This window comes from Leuresthes tenuis, unplaced genomic scaffold (assembly GCF_036924035.1).
Source record: "Leuresthes tenuis unplaced genomic scaffold, fLeuTen1.0.hap1 SCAF_4, whole genome shotgun sequence".
In the NCBI taxonomy this organism is placed as follows: Eukaryota; Metazoa; Chordata; class Actinopteri; order Atheriniformes; family Atherinopsidae; genus Leuresthes; species Leuresthes tenuis.
The window spans coordinates 2,026,869-2,051,321 of NW_027325358.1; the positions used below are offsets into that span (position 1 = coordinate 2,026,869).

General features: G+C 42.8%; 1 protein-coding gene across 4 annotated transcripts in view; it reads left to right on the forward strand.

The window, feature by feature from the left end:
- Window positions 1–24,453, forward strand: part of sorcs1 (sortilin-related VPS10 domain containing receptor 1) — a 163,939-nt gene that overhangs the window by 1,592 nt on the left and 137,894 nt on the right. The gene's annotated exons all lie outside the window — the stretch shown is intronic.

A 24,453-nucleotide genomic window follows, 5' to 3' on the forward strand; every position in this document is an offset into this window, starting at 1 on the left:
AGTAGAATGTCTCATCAGCGTTACTGATGGTGACAAATCAGAGGAACAAATAAATAATTCATGTTTGGGTTGTTCTCTGCTCACACACATGTATAAACTTTGAAATGGGAACATTTTTCCTCTTTTAGCAGAAAAAGGCTTTTTCTTTTATGTGTGGGTGGATGTAACCGTCCAGGTGAGGATGAACCATGCCTGAGTCAGACTGCTCAGAATTTATTCAAATGTTCTCAGTTTTTGGAGTAAATAAAAACGTCATATTCAGTGCAGCTCATTCTGTTTCTCCAGAACTCCCTTGGTGCATTAATGTGTTGTACATGCGGCTCTTCATTAGCAGGCGGTGCAGCTGGATGTGTCACCATGTGCAGCAACACATTTCTTAACCACTTACACCAGCTGTCCTTTATGTAGCTGTTTTGTTCCCTCTTCAGAGACAACATATGATGTACAGTCATGTGAAAAAAGAGTAAATCCTCTTTCAATTCCAAGGTTTTACGTATCAGAACACGATAAAAGGTCATGTGAAGCAGTATGTGAAAGATTAAGTCCACTGTTAATACTTCCACAGGAACTAAGAGGGTAAGAAGCAGCCAGGAGCTGCTGATCAATGCTCTGATTAACTGATCATCAGTCAGTGTGAGCAGCTCTATAAAAGCAGGAGTTCTGTCAGTTTAACACGATGCCAAGGAGGAAAGACATCAGCAATGATCTTAGAGAAGCAGCTGTTGCTGCCCATCAGTCTGGGAAGGGTTATAAGCCCAGAGCTACATCTCAGACTCTACAGGCCTCAGTTAGCATGTTAAAGGTCAAAGGTCACCCCAAGGTGAAAAAGCCCAGAGCTACATCTCAGACTCTCCAGGCCTCAGTTAGCATGCTAAAGGTTAAAGGTCACCCCAAGGTGAAAAAGCCCAGAGCTACATCTCAGACTCTCCAGGCCTCAGTTAGCATGCTAAAGGTTAAAGTTCACCCCAAGGTGAAAAAGCCCAGAGCTACATCTCAGACTCTACAGGCCTCAGTTAGCATGTTAAAGGTTAAAGGTCATGACAGCACAGCTAGAAAAAGACTGAACAAGGATGGCTTGTTTGGAAGGGCTGCAGGAGAAAGCCTCTTCTCTCTAAAAAGAACATGGCAGCACAGCTTAGGTTTGCAAAGCTGCATCTGAACAAAGCTCAAGACTTCTGGAACAATGTCCTTTGGACAGACCAGAGCAAAGTGGAGATGTTTGGTCCTAATGCACAGCAGCACGTTTGGAGGAAACCAAACACAGCAGATCAGCACAAACACCTCATACCAGCTGTCAAGCACGGTGGTGGAGGGCTGATGATCTGGGCTGGTTCTGCAGCCACAGGACCTGGGCACCTTGCAGTCATTGAGTCCACCATGAACTCCTCTGGATACCAAAGTATTCTAGAGTCAAATGTGAGGCCATCTGTCCCACAGCTAAAGCTGGGCTGAAACTGGCTCATCAACAGGACAAAGATCCCAAACACAGCAGCAGATCTACAGCAGAATGTGTGAAAAAGAGAGGGGTTCACTTAGTTTTCCACACACTGCTTGTTTTAAGAAACATCAAGATGTTTTTTGAGATGTTAAACCTTCAATTGAAAGAGCTTTGTCTGGGTTTAAATGTAAGCCTGAGCTATGCAAACATAAATCAAGTGATGATGTAGGCCTAAATTCTTGTTTTGGTTGCTGAACACTCAGAGAGACGGCAGCACTTTGGGAAGCCTCGAACAAACATGCCGGAGTAAAGCAGTTTAAATATACTGATCGTCTTTGAGGGCTGATCTCATCCGCTTGTTCTTCAAAGTTAAAACATAATTAGAGCAAATTCAAAGGCAAAGCAACACAGAGAATGAGCTTTTTTCTCTCTGAAAATTGATTCTGTTATGCACTGAAGTCCTGCCTGCTCCACAGCAGCTCAGCCAGTTGCTCCATTCACACCACTTAGGCTTGTCTGTAACAAAACCAATTACAGTCAAACACATATCGCCGGCTCACATAACCTCCACTGCGCTCCTGACTGAAGCTCCATCCTCTGCCTCAGGTGTTTCTGCTGGCCTGACAAAAAAGGTCCTTACAGCCGAGTTGAGGGGCTCAAAACCCATGTGTCCGAAGCCATTTTAAGGATTTTTCTCCTGCATTTTTCCTTCTCTGCTTTCTTACTTAATAAAACAACAGAGTCGCAGCTCTATTTCGGGGCCTCGTTTGATTGGGAGCTGTTAACAAACTTGTGAAACGATGAAATAATCTGAAAATGTGTAAGAATAGAGAAGAAGATCCCGCATGAAATATGCAGAGTTGTAGCTGTAATCAGGAACAGACGTGCTCGGTGTTCACAGTCTGCGCTGCTGTGTAAATAAACAGACGTGCCACGGAGCTTAAGTGAGAGGGATGCAGATAAGTGCTCCCATGCTCTTAATATTAACCTTTAATGCTTTTACAAAGCCCATCTCCACCCTCCCACGCTACAGGAGCCCCGTATGCTAGCTTGGATCGGAGGTTTTGGTTGTGACTCATGAAACGTTGGCTATACAAGTTGCATATACACAGCAAAGAGAGAACAACACAAGCATTGTGTGGATAAATACAAACACAGCAGCTGAATGAACGGCCCTGCTTTCAGAAAAATGCTGTCATGATTTACACAAATGCTGTCCCTCAGCTTAACTTGCATATTCATCCCTGTGAGGATGTTGTGTTGTGAATGCTGTTGCCTGAGGCTCTGCAGAGTTTACCAAAAGTTCATGATGTGATCATGACCTTAAGCTCCTCTAAAAGGAGAAAATTCACAGCGTTGCATGAGTGCTTTTCCCAGGATTACTCTGAGAGTTTGTGTGTCTTACTTTGTGTTGAAGGATATTTGGGAGTGAGAGAGAGAGCTGCTGTGAACTCGTTGTGCTGAGTTGTGTAGGTGGAAGGAGCTGCACTGTGGCATCGAGAGGAAAGATCATAAACCCAGAGAAGATGTCTGTGTTATCAGTGCGGCTGATGTGGAACGATGTCGTTTCTCACCTTTGGACAGAAATGTTATTGACACAGAAACATTGCAGACAGGATGGTTTGGCAGAATTCACCCTTAAATCAGGCTGAATTCACCCTTAGATCGGGCTGAATTCACCCTTAAATCAGGCTGTATTCACCCTTAAATCAGGCAGAATTCACCCTTAAATTAGACTGAATTCACCCTTAAAGCAGGCTGAATTCACCCTTAAACCAGGCAGAATTCACCCTTAAACCAGGCTGAATTCACCCTTAAATCAGGTAGAATTCACCCTTAAATCAAGCTGAATTCACCCTTAAACCAGGCTGAATTCACCCTTAAATCAGGCTGAATTCACCCTTAAAGCAGGCAGAATTCACCCTTAAACCAGGCTGAATTCACCCTTAAAGCAGGCTGAATTCACCCTTAAACCAGGCATAATTCACCCTTAAACCAGGCATAATTCACCCTTAAATCAGGCTGAATCCTGTCAACACTCCTAATGATTCATCACAAATCATCTCAGCACTGAATAACTGGAATACAGGTGTTTTACACTGGGGTCCAGTATATCTTTATCACCTCTCAAGCCTGAGGCTTTTTTTGTGCATAATTTCCACCTTAAATTCAGGCATTTACAGTTTTGCACCTGCAAGGCCAGACACCCTGATGGTTTGGCTTGATCCAAACTGTCCAACAGAGCAAAAAACAGCTTTACATCAATGTAAACGGACAAATGCAGCAACTCTGCTGACTTTAAAGCAACGGGAACGTTGAATAACAACCTTCCAGCTTCCCAAAAACCCTAAATAGATGATTAAAAGCTGCATAACAAACTTTTTTTGTCAATCACTGACGCATTTGAATAATAATACCATTTAATTTCTTCACTAACTCTCCTCCACATGTGGCGGACCAGAGAAACTGCACAAATCTGCTTACTTCCTGTCACTGGATAGAGCTGAGGTCACAGGTGAAGGGCTCTCTCAGCTGGGGAGTTGTGCCGTGTTGCTCAGATGGATGCAAGACATGCAATTATTTGCAATATTTGCATTATGAAATGTCAGGCATTAAGAGCTTCAGGCTGTCACTCAGATGGATTCCAGGTGACATATTGCCTGTCAGACTGAGAAGTTTACTTTGAGCTTCTGGAGACGTGCAGCAACCTTCACTGGAACGCATCCAATAAGAGAACTCAGAGGCAGAGAAGTTATGAAATCATACCCTGTGGCAACAACATGGTGTCTCGCTTTTTTATGCACACACACACGTGTAATATATCAAAAGATCTTGTCACCAATTAATGAGGCGTCGGTCACGTTGTGCTCTCTGAGGAGTTGCGAGAAGCTCCCTCACATATGCTGTCTCAGTCGACAGTCTTACACCATCTCTGGCGGGTGTCGAGGGATCTATTTATGCTTGTATATAAATCCCGATAGCCATGGCAACAACCAGCCCCAGATTTTATTCTCCATCTTTACTGCACTCTGTCTCCACCATCAAGGCCTCGTAATGCGCTCATTTTCAGACGTTTGACGACTGTCAGGGCTGTGTGAGACGGGCGGTAGATTGAAACCGCTGGTCTGAAATGACAGAAATCGAGCGTTTTTTAGAGCAGAAGAAGGCAACGGCTCATCAAGAGCAGCGCAGGAGGGAAGCCTGCTTTAGAAGGGCCACATGGAGCTCAACTCAAGTATAAAAAACCTGCTCTTGACAACGCGCTCATGAAAAATGTAGAGAGCATCTGCTGGAGGGATGAATGTCTCTGAGTCACTTTGCCTGTGTGATCACGGCTGGAACACAGCAACAGCTCAGATGCATCAACTTCTGCATGAACACTGATTCAGGGTCTCCAGACTTTGAATTCGTGTGGCTTTGCTTAGATCCGGACACTTCCTTTAACAGATCTAATCAGTCTTCTCTGAAAAGTATCGTGAAAAGAAAACCGAAAACCTGAAATCAACATATTGTTGAGAGCAGCTTGAGCATTTGTTCCACTGTTGTTATCTTCTCATTTACTGGAGGATGCTGACGAACATCTTGCTTTCTGAAAGTTCTCATCACAGTTATGAGCAGAGTTGACAGAAGGTTCACCAAGTAATTCACCAGAAAAAGCTTTTATCTGTTGGACAGATTCTTTTGAAGGATAAAATTAGATGTTTTTTTTTTTTTGTCCATAAGCACTTTCTGTTAATATTTTGAAAATCCTTCATTTATCTGAATCAACAGAGTTCCCATCAATCTCTATTTTATATTTTCTGTGGGTTTTTTTTTCGTAAGACATGCAGTAACAAGCACAATATTTGATCCACCCCTAATTTCTTTTTGTTTGCTTCCAATCAGTCAGACAGTTTAATCTCTTAAAGTGATCAATAGTTCTGCAGCTTTCTGAAGGTCTTTCAAAGTTTTCTTTGGATTTTTTTCTGCTTTTTCTCTCATTTTCAGTCCAGTCCTTCTACCTTTTTTCTTTTTTTAAGCCATTTAACTCTGAGCTATGAACCATTCAGGCAGAAAAAAGGCTCCTAACTCAAGGGATGAACCAGTGTTGTGTCGACACAGAACAGACAACTTAGCAAAGAAGCCATTTTAAACTGGATCTTTAGGCACTTTGTCACAAAGACACATCATTTGTTCCCATTTCTTTAGCTGCATCTATGAAAAACAGCAAAGAAAACACAGTTTGACAGACAGAAAATAGGATTTCTGCAGCAACAAGGTGATTCCCAAAGAGCTATTAGCTGAAAACTTGGCATATCTCAGCATGGTGTGCAGTGTGTCCTTAAAACATTTGAGGAAACTGGACAAGTGGAGGACAAAAGAAGAAGTGTCAGGCCTAAAAAACTATCTCCAGCAGATGAACAGGATCTGAAAGTGATGTCCTTAAGAAAGAGGAAAAAATCCAGCTGTGACCTGACAGGACCTGAGAGATGCATCTGGACCTTCAGCTGATCCATCTACTGTTGGTCCCAAGCCTCATCAGAAATGGTCTCCATGGAAGGGTGGCTGTCAAGAAGCCGTTCTTAAGGAAGGGAAACAGGGAGAAAAGGCTGAGCTATGCTTATATTTGCATTTCTTTACCATTTTCCTGGCCAGATATTAAATAATCTGACAGCAAAAGCAAAAATGATGATCAATAAAATCCAAGTGATGATTACTTTTAAGCACCTTCACAAAAGTTTTAACAGCTCTTGTTGTTCATAAAACATGAACATTATCTGACACATGTGAATGATCCTCTGAAAGTTGATGTTGTCACATCCATACGTTTGTACAAGTCTACATTTCATGTTTGTGTTCTTCCATGTCCTCATTATTCACATCCATAACATGCACCGTGTGCTGGCCACACTCCTCCTGTGTAATGCTGCAGCTGCAGCTTCCGAATCAGGTTGCAAACATCCAATTTCATTGTGAGTGGAGCGTAATCTGTGTGCTCTCCGACCTGATGTGTAGCACAGAGTAGGGGCTAAAAAAAGCAGAAAAGACACATTGAAACAACAAACGCAACCGAAGCCACCGCGTGGGCTAAGCGATCCTTCGGGTACATGCCTGGAAGTGATCAGGAAAGTGGATGCTGTCACGCTTCTCTGAGCAGCGTTTACTTGCCACCGGGCTGCGTATGCCTCTAAACAAACTAGCTTCTCAGTCCCGCTGTCTTAATTAAAGCAAAATCCCAAGTGGTTCCCGCTCCTCAAGAAAAAAAAAAATAGGTAATGCATTCTGTGAGGTGTCAGGAATGAACTCTTTATTTCACTGAGTTCCTCCAGCTGCTTGTGTGAGAAGAGCTCCAGTTGCTCCTGCTTTTCTTTAGTTTTCAATCATGCTTTTGTGCTTTTTTTTTTTTGCAGACCACGCCGTTTGTGCCCCTGTTTTTTGCAGAAAGTATCTGCGAGGAAAAATAAATCACAAAACGGATTACTATGGTCCTCAGACTGGTGTTTGATTCCTCGTGGTACATATATATCAGAATATATACATATTATATATACTTTAAAATCAAAAATCCATTTAAGCAGCAATTTTATTTTGTTTTTATAACTCACTCAGAGCATTATTAATAGTATCTGAGGGTGGTGCAAGGAGAACAATGACTGGCTGTAGTTCAGGTGGTGCAGCAGATTGTTAACTAATCACAGCAGTTTGAGCTCTTGCCAGGTACTGCAACTTCTCGTGGTGAGAAACTGGAGGTGGGATACTAGAAAGAGCTTTGATTACTGCTAAGAGAGAGAAGCATTCAGTAACAGCTGATAGATTATTATTCGTGTAACAGGCTGAAAACGCTATATGTAGACTTTATTAAGAAAACAAACACCCCTCCAATTTTTTTTAGATGACTCTGTGGAGAACTACTCTAACAAAGTGACCTGAACGCATCGTGGATTTACTCCACCGAAGCGGAAGATGGCGGTCGCGCGCTCCTGTGGACCAGGCTAGTTTCTTTTCAAGCTCTACCTCGCGCGAATCAGAAATAGGGAGGAAAATAATTATCGAATTCCTGGTGTCAACTGGAATAATTTAAGGAATATAGAGAAAAAAGTTTAGTCCAGTAGATGGCGGCATATGCAACATCAAGGATGCCAGCTGCCATTAAAAATCAATGAAGAAGAAGAAGAAATAAAATGGCGCTGGCTTGATTAAGACGCTAATCCAACGTGTCTCCTCATTGATCCCCAGGTACTGTAAAAACACCCCCTAAACTCACAAGTTTAAGCTCACATAAAGGTGAATAACTGAGAAACTGTGACGGATATAAAGTGTTTGGGCGCGTGGTGAGTTGTGTATCTGCCGAGCGTTAACTAGCTGACATGCTAGTTCGCGTGGCTCGTTTGGTAAAACAAGGGTGTAAATGTAATGCTGTGATCTCATCGTGATGATTTGAGATCTGCAGAAGTGTTTTCAGGTTGCTAAAATGTGTTGTTTTCAATGTGTAGAAATTAGTTCACCATAATCTCCAGAGAGTGCCGTTTGAACTCTTTATGTCATTTAGCCGCTGCCGCCATTTTGTGCATTTAGCTAAAAGAAGGTTTGAGCTGAATTAGCAGAACTAGCAAAAGAGTCAAAAAGTCATGTCACGATATTTTTTATCACAGTATAAAACAAACCGTGTTTTGTTAATTTAAAATGTTCCCTTTTACTTTTAATTGAGATTTAAAGATATCAGAGTTAATTTTTAATTAAATATTTATTTTCTGTCAAAGTTGAACATGAACCGTTTCAGATAAATACAGAACAGGGAGCTCAGTGTGCAGCATTTTGCTCTTCTTTCTCTTCACTCATACATATGTGGGAGTGCAGTCTGGGAGGAATGTTTACGCCCAGGCAGCTTGTAACCCGGATCCATAACTTTTAGCATCCTCTGGAACCTCTTATTTCCCACTTTCTTATTGTTAGCATGTCTTTTGCATTTCAATGAGCTGCTTTGTAATATCTTAAATTTTCTCTTAAATTTTTTTTGCCATACGACGCTGGATAAATCAGACTCTGTGGTTTTCTGCTGCACAGGCCTTGTTATTTGGGGAAGATTACACTTTTTCCTGGCTGTGTTTTTAGAAGTTTGCATTCTTTGTGCTCAGGTGATGACAAAGATTAGTGGTAGATTAGCCTGTCTTTGTGTCTAATCTACCAAAATACCTCCTAATCTAACCTAATCTACTCCTCCTGTCGGACTTCAAAAAACCAAAATACCTCCACACCACCGAACTTTTCAGGCCCATTTTCTTATTTTATACGGCTGCAGCAGCACAAACAAACGCGCCACGGCTAGCTGCTGGCGTGGCTCTATTCCAGCCACGTGATTGGTTCAGCGCGGCACAGCTCTCGTTGTCATTGGCTGTTCGTATTATCTGTCAAAAGCTGGACGAATGTAATCTATCACAGTTTATTGACCATGTCTCTATCGCAGAAAAGTTCATTTGTTTTTATTGTAAGTTTGTATTCCGGTTCTCATTAATTTGTTTCAGTAATTTAACAAAGTTAATTTCTTTAATTATTAATCTTTTGTTTAGACCTATTTAGCACATAATTTCCTTTTTTTCCTGAACGTTTGTGCCTGTTTCTCATGCATTCGATGCAGTTTATAGACCTATATTGGAACTGTTTTCCTGCTGTGAGTAATATTGAGTTGAGATAAGACGCTAATCCAACGTGTCGCCTCATCGATCCACAGCCAGTGGATTCTTCTTCATCTGTGTGTCACATGTTGCTGGCCCAGATAACCCCAGGTCTGGCGCCGGTTCCATTTACATTGGTAGTTTATCCATCATCCATCCATTTTCTACCACTCATCTACAGTCTGAGCAGATATCCACCTATCTCCCTCTCCTTAGCCACATCCTTCTGGTCCTCCCAGGGAATACCGAAGTATTCCAGAGGGTGCTGAAAGATATTATCTGTGTCTGAAAGACCTCTCCTTGGAAGCATTTGGGAGGCCAGATACCTGCCAGATACTGCCCAGATACCTGAAACACCTTAACTGACTCCTTTAGAGTCCTCCTAAGCCCATAACTCCTAAGCTTGAGCCAAGCCATCCCTTGGAGGTAACTAACTTCTCCTGCTAATATTTGTGATCCAACTCTTCCGGTCAGTAGCTTATGACCAAAGGCTTGGAACGCAAACCGACCGGTAAATCAACTCTTTACCTCTCAGCTCAACTCTCTCTTCACCACATCAGACAGGTGCAGCGTCTCCATCCATCACTGGAGTGGCTGCTGCAATCAGCTTGTCAATCTGTTCCAAGAACCTGAAATACTTTCCCTCCCACCCTGGAGTGGTTATTTCCCTCCAACCGAGGACCACGGCCTGAGGTTCTCATCCCAGCTGCTTGGCACTCGGCTGTAAACAATCCCAGAGTCTGCTGGAGAAGTCAGTGAGACGAAGCCACCAGATCCACGTGGAAAAAAACCAGATGCAATTCCAAATGGACCAAACTGGAAACCCTCCATTGGCTGAGCCGAGAGACTCGGTCCCTGGAGATTAGGCATCTCTGGTGAAGTCCAACACCCTCGTCTGGTTGTGGGGAAAGAGATTCATCAAATTAAACCTCAGTTCCAGATGCTTCTGTGAATATTTAAGTCAGAACCGTTGACCCACTTTGCACACGTCGCCTTTGTTCACAGCCTGTTGGTTCCGGCTGACAGAATATGGATTATTGATCAGTAATTCTGAAATAATGACTTTTCTCGTTGGGTTCAGGAAAATAAAAGAATTGCTTTCAACAGCTGTGGAAGCAGAAACAGCTGATCGGTCATGTGATTTTAACGTGTTTGCTGCATCAGAACAGTGTCCATCTGCTCCTGCTGAAGGGCACAAACCTCCTCCAACAAGCCTCAGAACACGAAGGCAAATCCAAGAATCTTTTTTTGCGTTCTGATGCATCTTTGAACTGCTCATACTTGAATAACACAGCCGTTAATGGCTAATAACAGGCCTGCTTCTTTAAACATCTCACTGGTTTTTGCTAATAGTAGCTAAATGGAAAGCATTTGATGAGAGATTTCCTCTGAAGGTCAGCGGATCAGTTTCTGCTGTTTCTGGGTTTATCCTAAAGCCGACATTGAAGCACTGCAGCCGCCTGAGCTCAGCAACGTGCGCACGCTGCTGCCGGTGACTTTGCTTTCACTGCCCCGCTGCCCTGAGATGTGATTGACACTTTGATGTGAACAACGGTGATGGCAGAGATGTGGGAAAGAGGAGCTCTGAACACTGTTAGCGGAGCGCTGGAGCGTGGCTTCAAGGCTGAGCTGCATGCTGGAGCAAGTTATGGAGCAAATTAAACTCATACACCACACAGATTGTATGGAGTAAGAGCAGGGACTTAAAATGACTTTGGGATATCTGGGAAAGTTAGATTTGCAGGCAGGGTTTGTGATACGGCTGATAACCTCACAAAGATTCATTGGCTGGTCGTGTTATCTGCTTCCTTTCAAACCTCCTGCCTCATGTCGCAGCTCAGATTGACACGGGGGATTCTTGCAGCTGCTGTTTTCACCCCCATCTCTCGCTCCGATCAGGTTCAGAGTTGCACGAAACGTTTCTGTGGCACAAATTGAATCTCTGGCAATCTGTAAACCACCGGAATGTGTCCGAAGGTTTAGAGGAAGAAGGTGTTTTCAGGCTCAGACAGAAGCTGAATAAAGGCCAGAACAGCGGCTGACTGACGCAGTTCTCCTGCTCTGTCTGGAACTAAATGAGAGACCTTGTGTTGCCCACTCATCTCTTGAATTTGCCTCGATGCATACCAAACATTTTGTGTTGAAAAGCAAAGACAACAGAGCCTTTTCCACGGTGTCTGTCCCTGAGAAAAGCCCCCACACTCCCTGCGCTGCATGCAGAAATGACCCAACATTACGGATCACACATCTTTAATGAGACCGTACGACACCGCTGCTCATCACGATCAATACCTCCTCCTGCAGGGACGCTGCTGCTGCGTGAAAAACTCTCAAATGCTGCTTTTATCCGTCTTTGCTGCATCTCTAGTCTCATAAGCTGCCAGAGTTGGTGTTCAGACTCCTTGTGGATGCATGTGTGTTAAAGCCAGTGAGCAAATCTGTGATCAGAAACATTAAAAACTAAAGGATAAGAGTTTATCTGACAACTAAAAGTACATAATTTCAGTGTTTATTACAGGTTTGTGTTTAGTTGGTCACAAATAAGTGCACGTTAATCTCAGGTTTGTGTACATGAGCAGTCGTGGGCAGTGAGTGACACGTGCACGGATGGATTTCAGAGTTTCCAGGAAAAAAGTTGAGTTATGGGACCTTCTTCTTCACTTGAATTCCTCCTCGAATGGAAAGCTGAAGCTGCAGATAAGCACAGCAGGTCCCCTTTAACTGTCTGCATCAAAGTTTTTCTGGATACTTCTAATTAAGATCCATGAAAGCAGATTGTAAATGAATCAAAGGCGTGACATTTAAACTTCTTATTTCAGCATGACTAATAGCTGCGGTAACACCTCTGCACAGTGGAAGTGAATAATGCCACATTAGTGCTGCAAATCAACACGCTGAATCCTAATGGGGAAGTCTGCAGTCTGCCACCCATAGTAAACACTGAAATCTGATCCTGTGACGGTGGAAAGGTGAAAAAGAGGCTGGAACGGTGCAGCTGAATGTCGGCGTGCTCTTGACTGCTGGCTCACCTGACGACTTTTTGTCTTTCACAAAGTTTACCAACTGGCTGCAGGTAACATGAGCTCCACTTTAAGCTAATCCTGTCCCAGTGACTCAGAGCAGGGCTGACATGGCCAACCGGAGGCTTTTTCCCTGGTTTGTTCCATCTCACTTATTTCTACATTTATCTCTTGCTGTGCATTCTTATTCTTATGTGTTCTGCAAATGTCCAACATTAAAATGATCGTTCCGGTGTGTCTAATGGTCTTAAAAACACTTTGTTTTAAAAAGACGCAGTTTGAGGGGGCATCTGGTGATTTAAGGTCCTTAAGGGGAAAAAACACAACAAAAAGACACTAAATGGCCTGAGCTAAGCCTTCTTCAGAGAACCCCCCCCCCTCATTTACAGCAAGTCCTCCTCTACCATCCATGTCAAAGACAGCAGCAGCGTGGCAGGATTTTACCAAAATAAATGGCGGGAAAAAAGTCAAATGCAAAAAAAAAAACAGTTTGCAGATCACAGCTCGACTAAAACACGGCGAATCATCTAAAAACAGTAACATTTCAATATTATAGGCTATTAATATCATATTAAACATATTTCAGCCTCATCGTTTATTAGTTTTATAGCAGCAGCGTCCCTCAGATACACCCAGAGCCAGCTGGATGTTCAGCTTCTATCAGCCAAACGTAATGCAGCTTTATTACGTTTGCACATGTCTTTATCTGGGATGTTTAATAAAGACAAGTTGCCCTGACTTGCCTTCTGTGTTTAACTGCCTTCTTGTGCTGATATCAGTGTATTTTCGGTAATCTGGGCTATTATATCGCACAAATGCAAAGTTTGTGGGGGCATCTGGTGATTTAAGGTCCTTCAGGGGAAAAAACACAAGAAAAAGACACTGAATAGCCTGAGCTGAGAGTGCTGAAACAGAAATTAGGTGTTGGACTCTTTACGTCTCAGATGTTGTATTCACCTGTATTATTACCTGTGTTATTCACAGCCAGTACGTATGATCTTATCTGAGGTGGAGCCCCCACAGCAGGGTTCGTCCCACAGCTGCAGGTGTGTTTTCCTTTTGAAGTCACTGTGATTTATTGAGTGTGTCACCAGGTCTCTGCAGACTTTAGAGCTGTAGGCGAGAGAAAGGCTGCAGCCGTGTGATAAAGTCAGATATTTGAATCATTTCTTCAACAATCAAACACATTTTAACTGATGCATGATGAATGTAAAACGATTCGATGATAATTTAAAGCCATTAATGTTTGTTTAATGTGGCAGAAGCAGATTTTTATGATGATAATGGGATTATGAACGGGACCTCTGAGGGTTTAAACCTGTAAATATGACCGTGTCGGGTCTCAAGTGCGACCCGAAACTCGTTCAAATGAAGTAAAATCTTTCTTTTTGTCGGTTTTTCTTTGTAATTGTGTTGAAATAAACGTTCAGACGAGTTAACAAATTTAAGTTTGTGTTGCATCGTCCAAAATGTTCCAAACTTTTCTGAACTCTGAAGGCATCCAGCCACCTGCTGATGTGTCTGAACGATGTTTTGTGTCCCATTCCTTCACTTTCACTTTCACTGCTCATTGTGACTCTAAGTGCTCAATTAGAACACAGAAGAAGAGATAAAAGAGAGTCTAAAGTTGAAATGTATGCCGTTGACGTTAAAGTGCTCAGTGGAAACTGAATTGGAGCCATTTCACAGATGACAAAACACATGCCATGAAAAGGTGTGAAGTCATGCATTATACATTGTTCAATGATGAATGTTACAAAAATGTGGATAAATCAAAGTGTCGCGGAGTCTCAGGTTTGTTCTGCCGCTGACGATCTCCTGCGAGGAGGGAGCAGGAAGAGTCCATGTGTTGCATGAACCAGGAGAAGGAAATGGCTTCTTGGTTTCTGGCATCTGTGTGCATCCTTGGAAAGACACACCGGGGACAGATGAAGACATCTGGTGATACACTTCCTGCCACATCTGCTGATGTCTCAACACATTTACATCAGGCCTGTCATTACCAAGTGAATTAGCATGTTTCCCCGGGACGATGCTTTGATCGGCCCAACTTTCCAGCCGCCATCGGGCTATCAAAGCCTGTCAGACAGCCACAAAGTCAGGCTGCTGACACTTATCGAGGGAAGCCGCGCCGCGTTGTGCTCAGAAACGATCCAGATGTTTCTAAAAACTGCTTCTTTGAGAGTTCTGCTGTTATTAATGAGGTAGAAGTGTTGGCTGATTTACTTCCTAATTAATTTTACTGCTTAAGACTTAAAATTTTACAGTGATGGCTTTAATGAAGTGATGCTGTGGCAGCTGGACTTTGACTTATCTGTCAAAGAAGAGCACAAAGTCGCGCAGGAACCATCAAAATGTTTATTTTCCTCTTTAATACCTGATCTTTTAGTGATTTAATCTTTCTGGAGGTACATGAGCGAGGCTGCATTTACAGTCATGGCTTGTTTTCTTAATTAAAATGTGAAATGCATCAGACTGTATTGAATTTAATCAAACTGCATCTCCTCCCATACGTGCAGAAATGTCCTATAATTGAGGAGCACATCAAGCGTTGGCTCGTTAGGGTTTTATGTCTTCATGATCACCAACGAAACGAGCACAGGGTTTTTAATCAGTTCGGCCGCTCAGCAGTGAGCCCAGAGGACAGTTCCAGTGCCATCCAAGGGCTGGGATGGAGTGAAAAGACACCAGTCCAAATATAAGGTAAAGAAATGAATTGGTCCGTCATGCCTAATTGAGTGCGGTGTACTTTTGAAGGTCTGCAGAGTACAGAAAGAGTTCAGCCATGTGAGATGAGGTAATACTGTGTGTGATTAGCTCACTGCGAGCGGGAGCCGGTTCTGACCATCTTTGACTCACCACTTGCCCGAGAGGCGCGGTGCGGAGGCTGTTTGATGGTGGGAGGCAGATGAGAGGAGATTCAGGACATTAATGTACCTCTTTCATCCAAAAGAATGCAAAAGGAAAGCTCAAACATTACGGTGACAAACAGGATTCAGAAATGCTCTCATGAGGACGAAATGAGCCTTTGCTTTTTTAACTGAGCCTGCTGAGTTGGAACAAAGTGCAGTCGCTGGTTTTCAGGCAGCAACAACAAAAAGATCAGCTCTGCTTTAGCTCAGATCACCAGGCAGTGATTATTTTTACAGGCAACAGGAGGAGGTTTCCGTCATTCTCTTTCAAATGGATCCCAGTGAAACCACACAGAAATGGAAGAAAATGTAAAACAAGGTTTGACAAAGCCTGAATCAGCTTCTCCAGCTGTGCAATCAGCCTCTGTTGTCCAAACCTAAAAAAATGTGGTTATTGAAGATAAAAAACAAGCCCACTGGTTGTTGGTTTATGCCATGGATTCCCACCTCTAAGTGTCGACCAACACGGGAGTGGAAGTGTCACCGTGGTGCTCCTGAATGTGTTTTAGTCCTGAGTAATGTTCCTAAACCTAACCATGGAGTGAGTTATTGTAAGTAAATTATATAGTTATACTATGAGAAAAGCTGCAAGAATCTGATGGGAGGAGGTCTCCTCCCCAACTTTTGGTTCTCATAATACTATGTATCAAGTAAAAGTGCTTTGACTGTCTGAACTCGTCTTTCCCATAACATTGAATGTCCCTTTCCCATAATAATGAATGGCGAGAAATGCCTTTTCCCGTAACTTTGTGTGGTCAGCAAGCATAAACAATATAAATAGCAACAGCACCATTTTGTTAGCAGACAACTCTGAGCAGCTTCCTGGCAGGTTGTGCGAACTTGTCTCTTTCTTGCAAGAAATAAATGTTTTGTGTTAATCGTATCCAGCGACTCTGAGCCTAATTTTGAAAGAATGTTTCTGACAGGCTGCCACAAATAATTACTTTAATAGTCGACTAATCGGATCGTACGTATATTGAATGTAAAACATGCAGCTTATCGCACCAGGATGCAGCTGCTCTTATATAACCATCATTATCTTTCAGCTTGGAGTGTTTAAGGTAGATGCTAACTAAAAAAAAGACAATTAATATCCTCGTTCATTAACCCTTTGATGAAATATGCAGCTTGTTGCAACAAATAATTATTTAACTCTGTAGCAAACACACAAAAATAAATACTTTTTTAGGTTTTTAGTTCCTTCGTTTGTCTCTGGCATCAAACAGCTGCATTTAAATCAAATGAGGCGCCTGAAACTAAAATATAACTCAGATATAACAGCAACATGTTCAGTTTGGACTCAGTCAGGACATTTGCTTGCTGAGGTGTGCCTGTAGCTAGCTTTGTAACAAAGCCGTCCATTGAAGATGAGCGTACTTTTTTAGCACTGAAACGTAACGTTAGAAAACATTAGCGTTCCTATTCAAACACATCATTATTATAACGTTACAGAAAACACATGAAATATGTGTTTTAAGGCTAATTAATCACATCGTCATCGCTAATGTTAACGTTTACAGCTATCAATATGAGTAAGTAGCAAGCTAACTCTCTGTTTACGCTAATGTTAGCCGCTAACTAGACAGTTAGCTTACCAAGATGCGGGTCCCTCTTCACAACCAGACACAACAACATCCTTCCTTTTCAGGAGCTCGTGGATCGTCATTGTGCTGCTGTGGAAGGCAAACACCTTGCAGAAGCTTCAGTGTTCCCAGCCATGTGTGTAGATCTTCTGTGGGTCTGTGGTTGAGAGTGCAAACTGAATAAGAAAGCTTGTTTTTGTGCTGGGGATTGTTTTGGATCCCCTGGAGTCCTGCATTGGACTGCTTTTAAATCCCAGTCCCACTGGATTTCCCATAGAACTAGCATGAAACCACATTTTAAACACAACTAAAATAAATTAGGTTTCGTGATGCACACGAGTCCTTTTTGATGATAAGTTTGTAATGTTCAGTACCTTGTGCCACCTGTAGGGGTGCTGGTTTAGGGGACCTAACAGGTTGTATCTAAAGGTTTTACTGATGGGAGGATTTGATGGGCTACAGGTAACGTGTGCGGTGCCGAGTGCAGCATAAATAGCTGGGTTGGCCTTTCCTTTTGCCTTGCGGGTAACATGTGGGCTGAAGTCTAATCATAGTCGGAACATAGTGTGAGTGAGTTGAAGTTGGAGGGACTCAGCAGAGCAAAAACTGCTCACAGATTGGAAAAGTAATAGAGGTGATAGTTAGATATTAAGTGTTCAGAATGGCTTTGGTTCCAGGATAACTTTTAGCTGTGATAATAGTGTTAATTTACTGAAGGTTGACACTGTTTTTCATTAAGTATTGCAGAGTCCAGAATAATGCTGTCAGTTTTGCATTCGTCTCTGGGTTGTACGTGATATATCTCCGTGGTAACTGGAGTATAAATCATTTGCTTCCTCCTGATTCGTAGGCTGGAGTCGGCCAACCCTTTGATTGTCAGCTGAAATAAACCTACAGCGCGCTTTAATTCGCGTTTAACTGTGTGTTTACCTGCTGCTGTTGGTAGAATTGGAACCATTTCAAATGCTGTCCACCTTGTATTTGTCTATAAACTGCAAAAAATGTGTGTGAAGGAGAAAAGAAGCAATTTCAGCGTCACCTTGGAAACCATCAGCAGTTTTCTTTTGGCTTTTGTCTTTCCCGACTCTACTTAATCTCTTAATGTTTTCACTTCTTTGAAAAGGTTTATTCATGCACAGTTGGTGGCCTTTTATATCATCGTTCTTATCCTAAATGTCTCATCAAACGACATCCAGAACCACAGATTCTTTCTTCTTCATCGCTCTCTGAACGAAGCGTTTTTTCCTTTTCGTGCCTTTCATGGGGAAAATATGGTCAAAATGTAAAAAGACCTGCTGCACAGATGGATGAAAAGGGAGTAAAAACACAATTTATTTAGCAAGGACGTACTAACAGAAATATTCTTAGAATCTTTATTATTAAATTCTATTATCTTATACTGTTTTTATTTTTATTTCTTTATTTTCTTACACAACTTCAATGAAGCATTCAAGTGAGATTGTGAATATATTAGCACTTCATTATGCTAAACGGTCATCTGACAACAGCAAAATAACATTGTAGTAGCTTCACTTTCTCCATATTAAGGCCCAAAACAAGAAATAAGCTTGTTGAGATCTCAGAAAAACCTCCAAAATGCATTTTCTTTGCCTTGCTTCATGTTTGATTGATTGAATTCAGTGTAAACTGCATTTTCTGACCTCCAGTTCGGCTGAAATTCATGTTTGTTGATGTATTTACTTGTAAGTGCTGCTTAATCTGGGGAAAGTGTTCCTCTTTCAGGTGCACAGTGGCTTCAGCGAATGTGAGATGCACATCGAGCTCCAGCAGAGCTCCCCTTTGAACTTCCTTTGCTCCGTTTGGTAACCTTCCAGCCACAGGGGCGCCATGCTGAGCGCCTCCGTCCAAATCAAAGTGCGATCTTTCCACATTTGGCAGGCTGCCAGGGAGTGGCTTGCCAGCTTTACCAGGTGCCCGAGGCCCTGGTCAGGGGGCCAGAGTCAGGTAGAGCCTACAGGCCAGATGGCCCTTCCACGGGGCTCCATCACTCAGACCTCCGCCTGAGCCCTTCTGGAGCCACTGGCCAGGAAAATGGCCGAAATGTACTGAGATTTACATAAATTAATGCCGTGGCTACAGAATTCTACTGTATGTCTAACCTGTGGAAATGTTTGGGCTGGAACAGACTCACTGCAGTCCGGCGGCTTCAGAGTGAAATGATCTGAATTCAGAGCCCACAGATGCACTTAGCAAAGCTTGGGCCACGCTGCCATGTAGCACTGCTCTGTGCTTGATTTCCATGACTCAAGAAAGGAAAGATCGATAGTTAAATGACAGACTGCGCTGCAGCGGAGCACGCTGAGAGTCGAGGCTCAAAGTGATCTTTCAACTGGCTCCATGTGACTCACTCTGCTCTCCCCCTGCAGATCCGTGCAAGGTCAAGGTTACTGGCACATGCACATGCACATCTATCCTCTTCATATCTGTAAAAAGCAGTTTGTGGCAGACAGGAAACGTCCCCGAGCTGCTGAGACACTATCTGTGGGTGAACTGGGAGCTCAGATAGCTGCTATCTTAATATTAATACTGAGTTAACCTACATTACTTATTTTGACCCAACGCATTTAAGATGAAGCCTTTAATTTTTTACATCTGATGGGAGCTGCTTCTTGGAAACGAGCCGTTTGGCATCATTATTCTGCCGTGGACATCAGAAAGGAGCCGTCCCCTGCAACGTTACTCAGAGAAAACAGCAGGAACAGTATTTGTTCGGTGTGGTGGGACGTCTTACATCTCACTCCCTCCACTGTTTCTCTTCCCATCTCACTCTCAGCTGTCAGATGTTGACTGAATCAGGTTAGAGAGAGGAGGCTCTGAAACCGACAATGACAATGCTTCTGCCCTGTTTGGTTATTAAGATGCACAAACCTGCCTTCGTTCCCAGGAAACCACAAGCTTATATAACCTGGGAGGAAAAGGAAAGGTGAAGTAGAAGAAACCTTCAAATGTGCGGGTAATTCGAAGGAGGAACCCAGTGGATTAAACCGAAGAGAAGTGAACATCATAAGCATGTAAAGTGTGATCAAACACAGATTTCTGCAGTAAAATATCTCTAATTCAAAGAGGGCACCCAGACCAGCAGCAATACGTGTCTCTGCAGATAGAAACACGAAGACGGAACGCTCTGCAGCTTTTATTTGATGGGATTTTGACATTTGCTGATTTGTTATTCAAACACTCTCTGACACAATGAGCACAGATAGTCTTGACAATAAGGATTTTAATCTGGCAGCATCCCTGCACCTGTACTTTTACTGAGGATGTGCTCCTCTCATGGCTTTCGACAGCGTGGTCATCTGACACGTTTAGCAGAATCTTGCATGTTAATGCTGGCTGATGACTGCTTTTTAAATGAATTCAGCAGCTGTGGTCAGACAGCCTTGTTTCTTTCAGTTTTTGTCTGATTCAGGGTCAACAGGAGGCTGTGACAGCAGCCGCTCAGGTGGCAGCAGAGCGTTATGATGGCAAATAGAGAGCTCACATATCAGCTCTGTAAATAACCAATAAAAGTAATCTGCCCATTTGGAATTTAGTCTGAAATTACAGCTCCACATCAAGGGGGTTTTTGGCACTTTAGGCCAAGATTTAAACCATCCATTTGGCCCAAATGTGCAGTATTATGAGCCTGAATAGCAGGTGCAGGAACAAGTCTGAATAAAGGGAAAGGTGAGAAAGAAATGATCAAAGAATCAGGACTTTATAGCTTTATGTAACGAACCCATCCATTTCTCGAATCCTTCCCTCCTCCCCACCCTCTGATCTGTAACCACATCATTGATCTTAGTGGCACACTTTGAGAGATGAATTCCTAAAATGTAACCAGAAACGACAGGAATGAGAGAAGAGGAGGCTGTTGGAGGAGCTTTGAGTGAGGATGCAAAGCTGTATCCTCAGCAGCAGTTTGTGTTTTGGCATTTAAAAGAGTTGGAAGCATGCAAATAAATTCAAAGTACACAAACATTCTTGTGTAATTGCACATTAATATGACAGAGTGTTGGTAATAGCAGAAGGCTGCAATAAAACAGCGGACAGCTGCGCCATCATCTTTAACTGATGTTAGTTTAAACTCATGCCTCTGATCCAAGTTATGTTGCCTTTACACTTCCTCTCCTGTGTCCTCTTCCTTTCCTTCAGATTAGACATTAAAAACAGACACCATTTGTTTTCGGCGACTGCTGAACCTCGAGTCAAACAGCTACATTTGAAGGGTCAGAATATTAAAACTCTGCTCTTTTCTTAGACTGCTTGTAAAAGCAAACATTTGAGAATGATGTTCGCTTCATGTAGAAACGCTCGCTGCTTTTTCAGGAAGTAACCGCCAGTAGTAGCGGCCAGCTGCCGTTCATTTTCAATGTAAGCTGGCCTCGATGAGCGGCCGGCGTTGTGAGCGTCGTGAGCTTCAAGAGTTGAGAAAGGCTCAACTTTATGCAAATGAGCAGTGACGCGACGCGACGACAGCCAATTAGAGCCGACCTGGATTCTGAAGGCGGAAAAAAGGTGGAAAACGGCAGAGCGCAAACACAAAGAAACACAAAGAAGGCTGCCCAGAGTACGATCCATGGTGAAAGAGGGAACCGATGTATAGATGGATTATTATATATATCTGCTAGTTGCTATACATATAAGCCCCGCCCCTTTGGCTGCTTCCGGCGGCAGAAGAAGTAGAAGCGGTGGGTTGTGAGCATCGCAACGCTTTTGGTGTGAGCCCCCGGTAATAAACGCACCTCATGGTCGTTTAGTTTTGATATGTAATACCCCCTGCTGCCTGTAGGGGTGCTAGATTCATGTTTAAATTACCTATATGATTGAATGAGGGGTCATAGTCCTGTTTATAGCCTCTCTGTAAATGTAAAACACTGTTTTAGCTCCGTTTTTGGTTTCACGAACATTTGGAGGAAATATGTTGTTCAGTTGCTCCTAAATTCCAAAGTTTTCTGACCATACAGTCACAAAACTGTGTCGGATAGCTGTTTAATGCTAAATTAGCTATTAAAGGTTTATTATTTCATTGATTTATTATTTCCTGAAAGACCCTCTGCTTCTAAACACTTTGAGGAGAGTGAAAGTTGAACAGAAATGTTTGAAATTTAATGCTGGACCATCAACAGTCTTTATATTAATAATAACTAAGATGAGGCATCTATCTTTGGAACAAACCTATACAGAATTAAAGCTGTATTTCTTCTAAGCTCTAACGTGTGATTTAAGGGTCTCGCAGCACATTTTCTTGGTGCACTTCTACTGCGATTAATCTTATTTGCAGCTACCACAGCTGATGAAAGGCTCTGATAAACCTACCACAGCAACTCGGCACTTATTGGCTGACAAAGTTAGCGAATAGCTGGTGAACACGGGAGCATTTAGCTGCTAATTTTCTCAAGAACTGAAGACCACGCGGACATCATTCACTGGGTGCTGCTCTAAAGCAGCAGCAGCAGCAGCCATCTTACTGTTAAAGAAGAACTGAAACCTAACCTGGAGCTCTTCAATGGCTCAGGAACATAGAGGCATAATGATTAGATGTTAATTCGCCACAATAACTTGATGAATTGTTTTATTGATGCTGCAGATCCAGTCTTTTTAAACTAATGGTTTAGATTAAAAGGTTTCTTAGTGGACGTCTGTAAAGAAAAGAACACGAGTTCTTTCTTGTTGTGATTCTGGCCTTGGAGATAACAGCACCAGCATTTATTTGGGAGGAGAGTTGACTGATGGAGACGTTTCCTCTCTGAGGAAGCAGCTGAACAACGTCTAGACTTGTTTGATGTCTTTTTTTATATTGAAGACTCTTTTCGACTTATCTTTGGGCGACTCTTCTGTTTATGTGCTTGGTATGCGAGAGCTTCCATTTCTCCACCTGGGAATCTTAGATATTGCTGTTTTAAGCACTTATGCTTGAACCGAATTTGCAGACTGGCAGCCTTTTTTTTTATTTCTGATTTTTTTTAGGTGGCTGTTTCCATGCCACGCACGCACATCGTGGTAGGCAGGATGTCTTTGTTTCTTTGGGTTGCTGCAGTCCCCCCTTCCCTCCCTCCATAAACTTGAGTTCTTTAGCCTGACTTTGCAATGGGGCAGCCGTGTGGAGAAGAATTGCGTTTAATGAGGTTTTTCCTTGCCGGAGGGCTTCAAGGGCCTTACTTACTGCAAGAGGAGGTCTTATTACCGTATTCCTCAATCGAAGGACTTCTTTAGATTCACACCTCAAGCAAATTCCAGACTATTTGATCCCTCAGCACTGCTCTGATGAGTTGATCTTAGGGTACAAGATAATAATCATAAAAAGTATTGCGCTCTCAGATGATGAGAGGCGGAGGCGTGCTGTGTGTACCAACACTTTACAGGTTTTAATTGGTGTGAAAAGAGGATCGGGTCACAATGACGCATGCATTGTATCATTAAATGTATTAAAAAACTTTCTGTCTTGTCAACCAAAATCCATATGGAAAGCATAATTAGAGCAGCTTTAATTGGTATATCTCTCAATGACAGATGGCTGTGTCTTGCTGTGTTGATAATATCCAAAAACTGGGAGCTTGGTAATGACTCTGCAGATAAAGAAGACATCGACAGCATGCACGAGGGTGCTGAACTTGGCTAATGGAATTCACAGGGGGAGGAGAACTGAGGCATTTTTTTCATTAGCATCAATCATGAAATTGTTAATTTCAATGATTAATGTTGGATCCAGTCAGCTGTCGGTTTCTGCCTTTCTTTATACTCTTATTTAGCTTATAGAGACGTTCCAGCCAAAGTACTGTCACAGAGAGGAGAAGTGAAAGCTGTTTTTTATGAATTAATGTTGCAAAAACAAGAATGAATGGATAATTAAGAAGCTTCATTAAGAAAGAGCAATTTAACACTTAATGATGAATGGAAATGAAATGCTTCAAGAAGATTTTTTTGCATGAATAAAGGATCCTCGCACCCTTAGTCTGAATGTTAACAGCTGTCTTTGAAATTATTCAACAAGCACATGAGATGTAACTGAATACTGCCGCCCTGCATGTGAGCTGAAACAGTACATGTATACTGTACATATGTTGTTTTATTTTCTCCTGCAGTTGATCAGGCCTGCATGGATCTCCTCAAACGCTCAGAGAAATGTCAGTTAAACACGTTCTCAGCCTTTGTACTGATTTTGGTATTTCTACGGCACATAAATCCTATATTTTGATGGGTCAGATTTACAAATATCCACCCATCTATTTTCTGTCCCCAATAAATTTAATACCATCATTAATAACATTGTGTTTTTGGACAATGGGAGGAAATGGAGAACCCAGAGAACCCAGAGAACCTACGTAATGTACAGTGAGAACATGTGAAGAACCCAGCTGTGAACCAAACCAATGAACCTTCTTGCTCTTGGGTGACGGCGCTAACCTCCATCTTTGCTGTGGGGTGACGGCGCTAACCTCCCTCTTTGCTGTGGGGTGACGGTGCTAACCTCCATCTTTGCTGTGGGGTGACGGTGCTAACCTCCATCTTTGCTGTGGGGTGACGGTGCTAACCTCCATCTTTGCTGTGGGGTGACGGCGCTAACCTCCCTCTTTGCTGTGGGGTGACGGCGCTAACCTCCCTCTTTGCTGTGGGGTGACGGCGCTAACCTCCCTCTTTGCTGTGGGGTGACGGCGCTAATCTCTCTCTTTGCTGTGGGGTGACGGCGCTAACCACCATCTTTGCTCTGGGGTGATGGCGCTAACCTCCCTCTTTGCTGTGGGGTGACGGTGCTAACCTCCCTCTTTGCTGTGGGGTGACGGCGCTAACATCCCTCTTTGCTGTTGGGTGACGGCGCTAACCTCCCTCTTTGCTCTTGGGTGACGG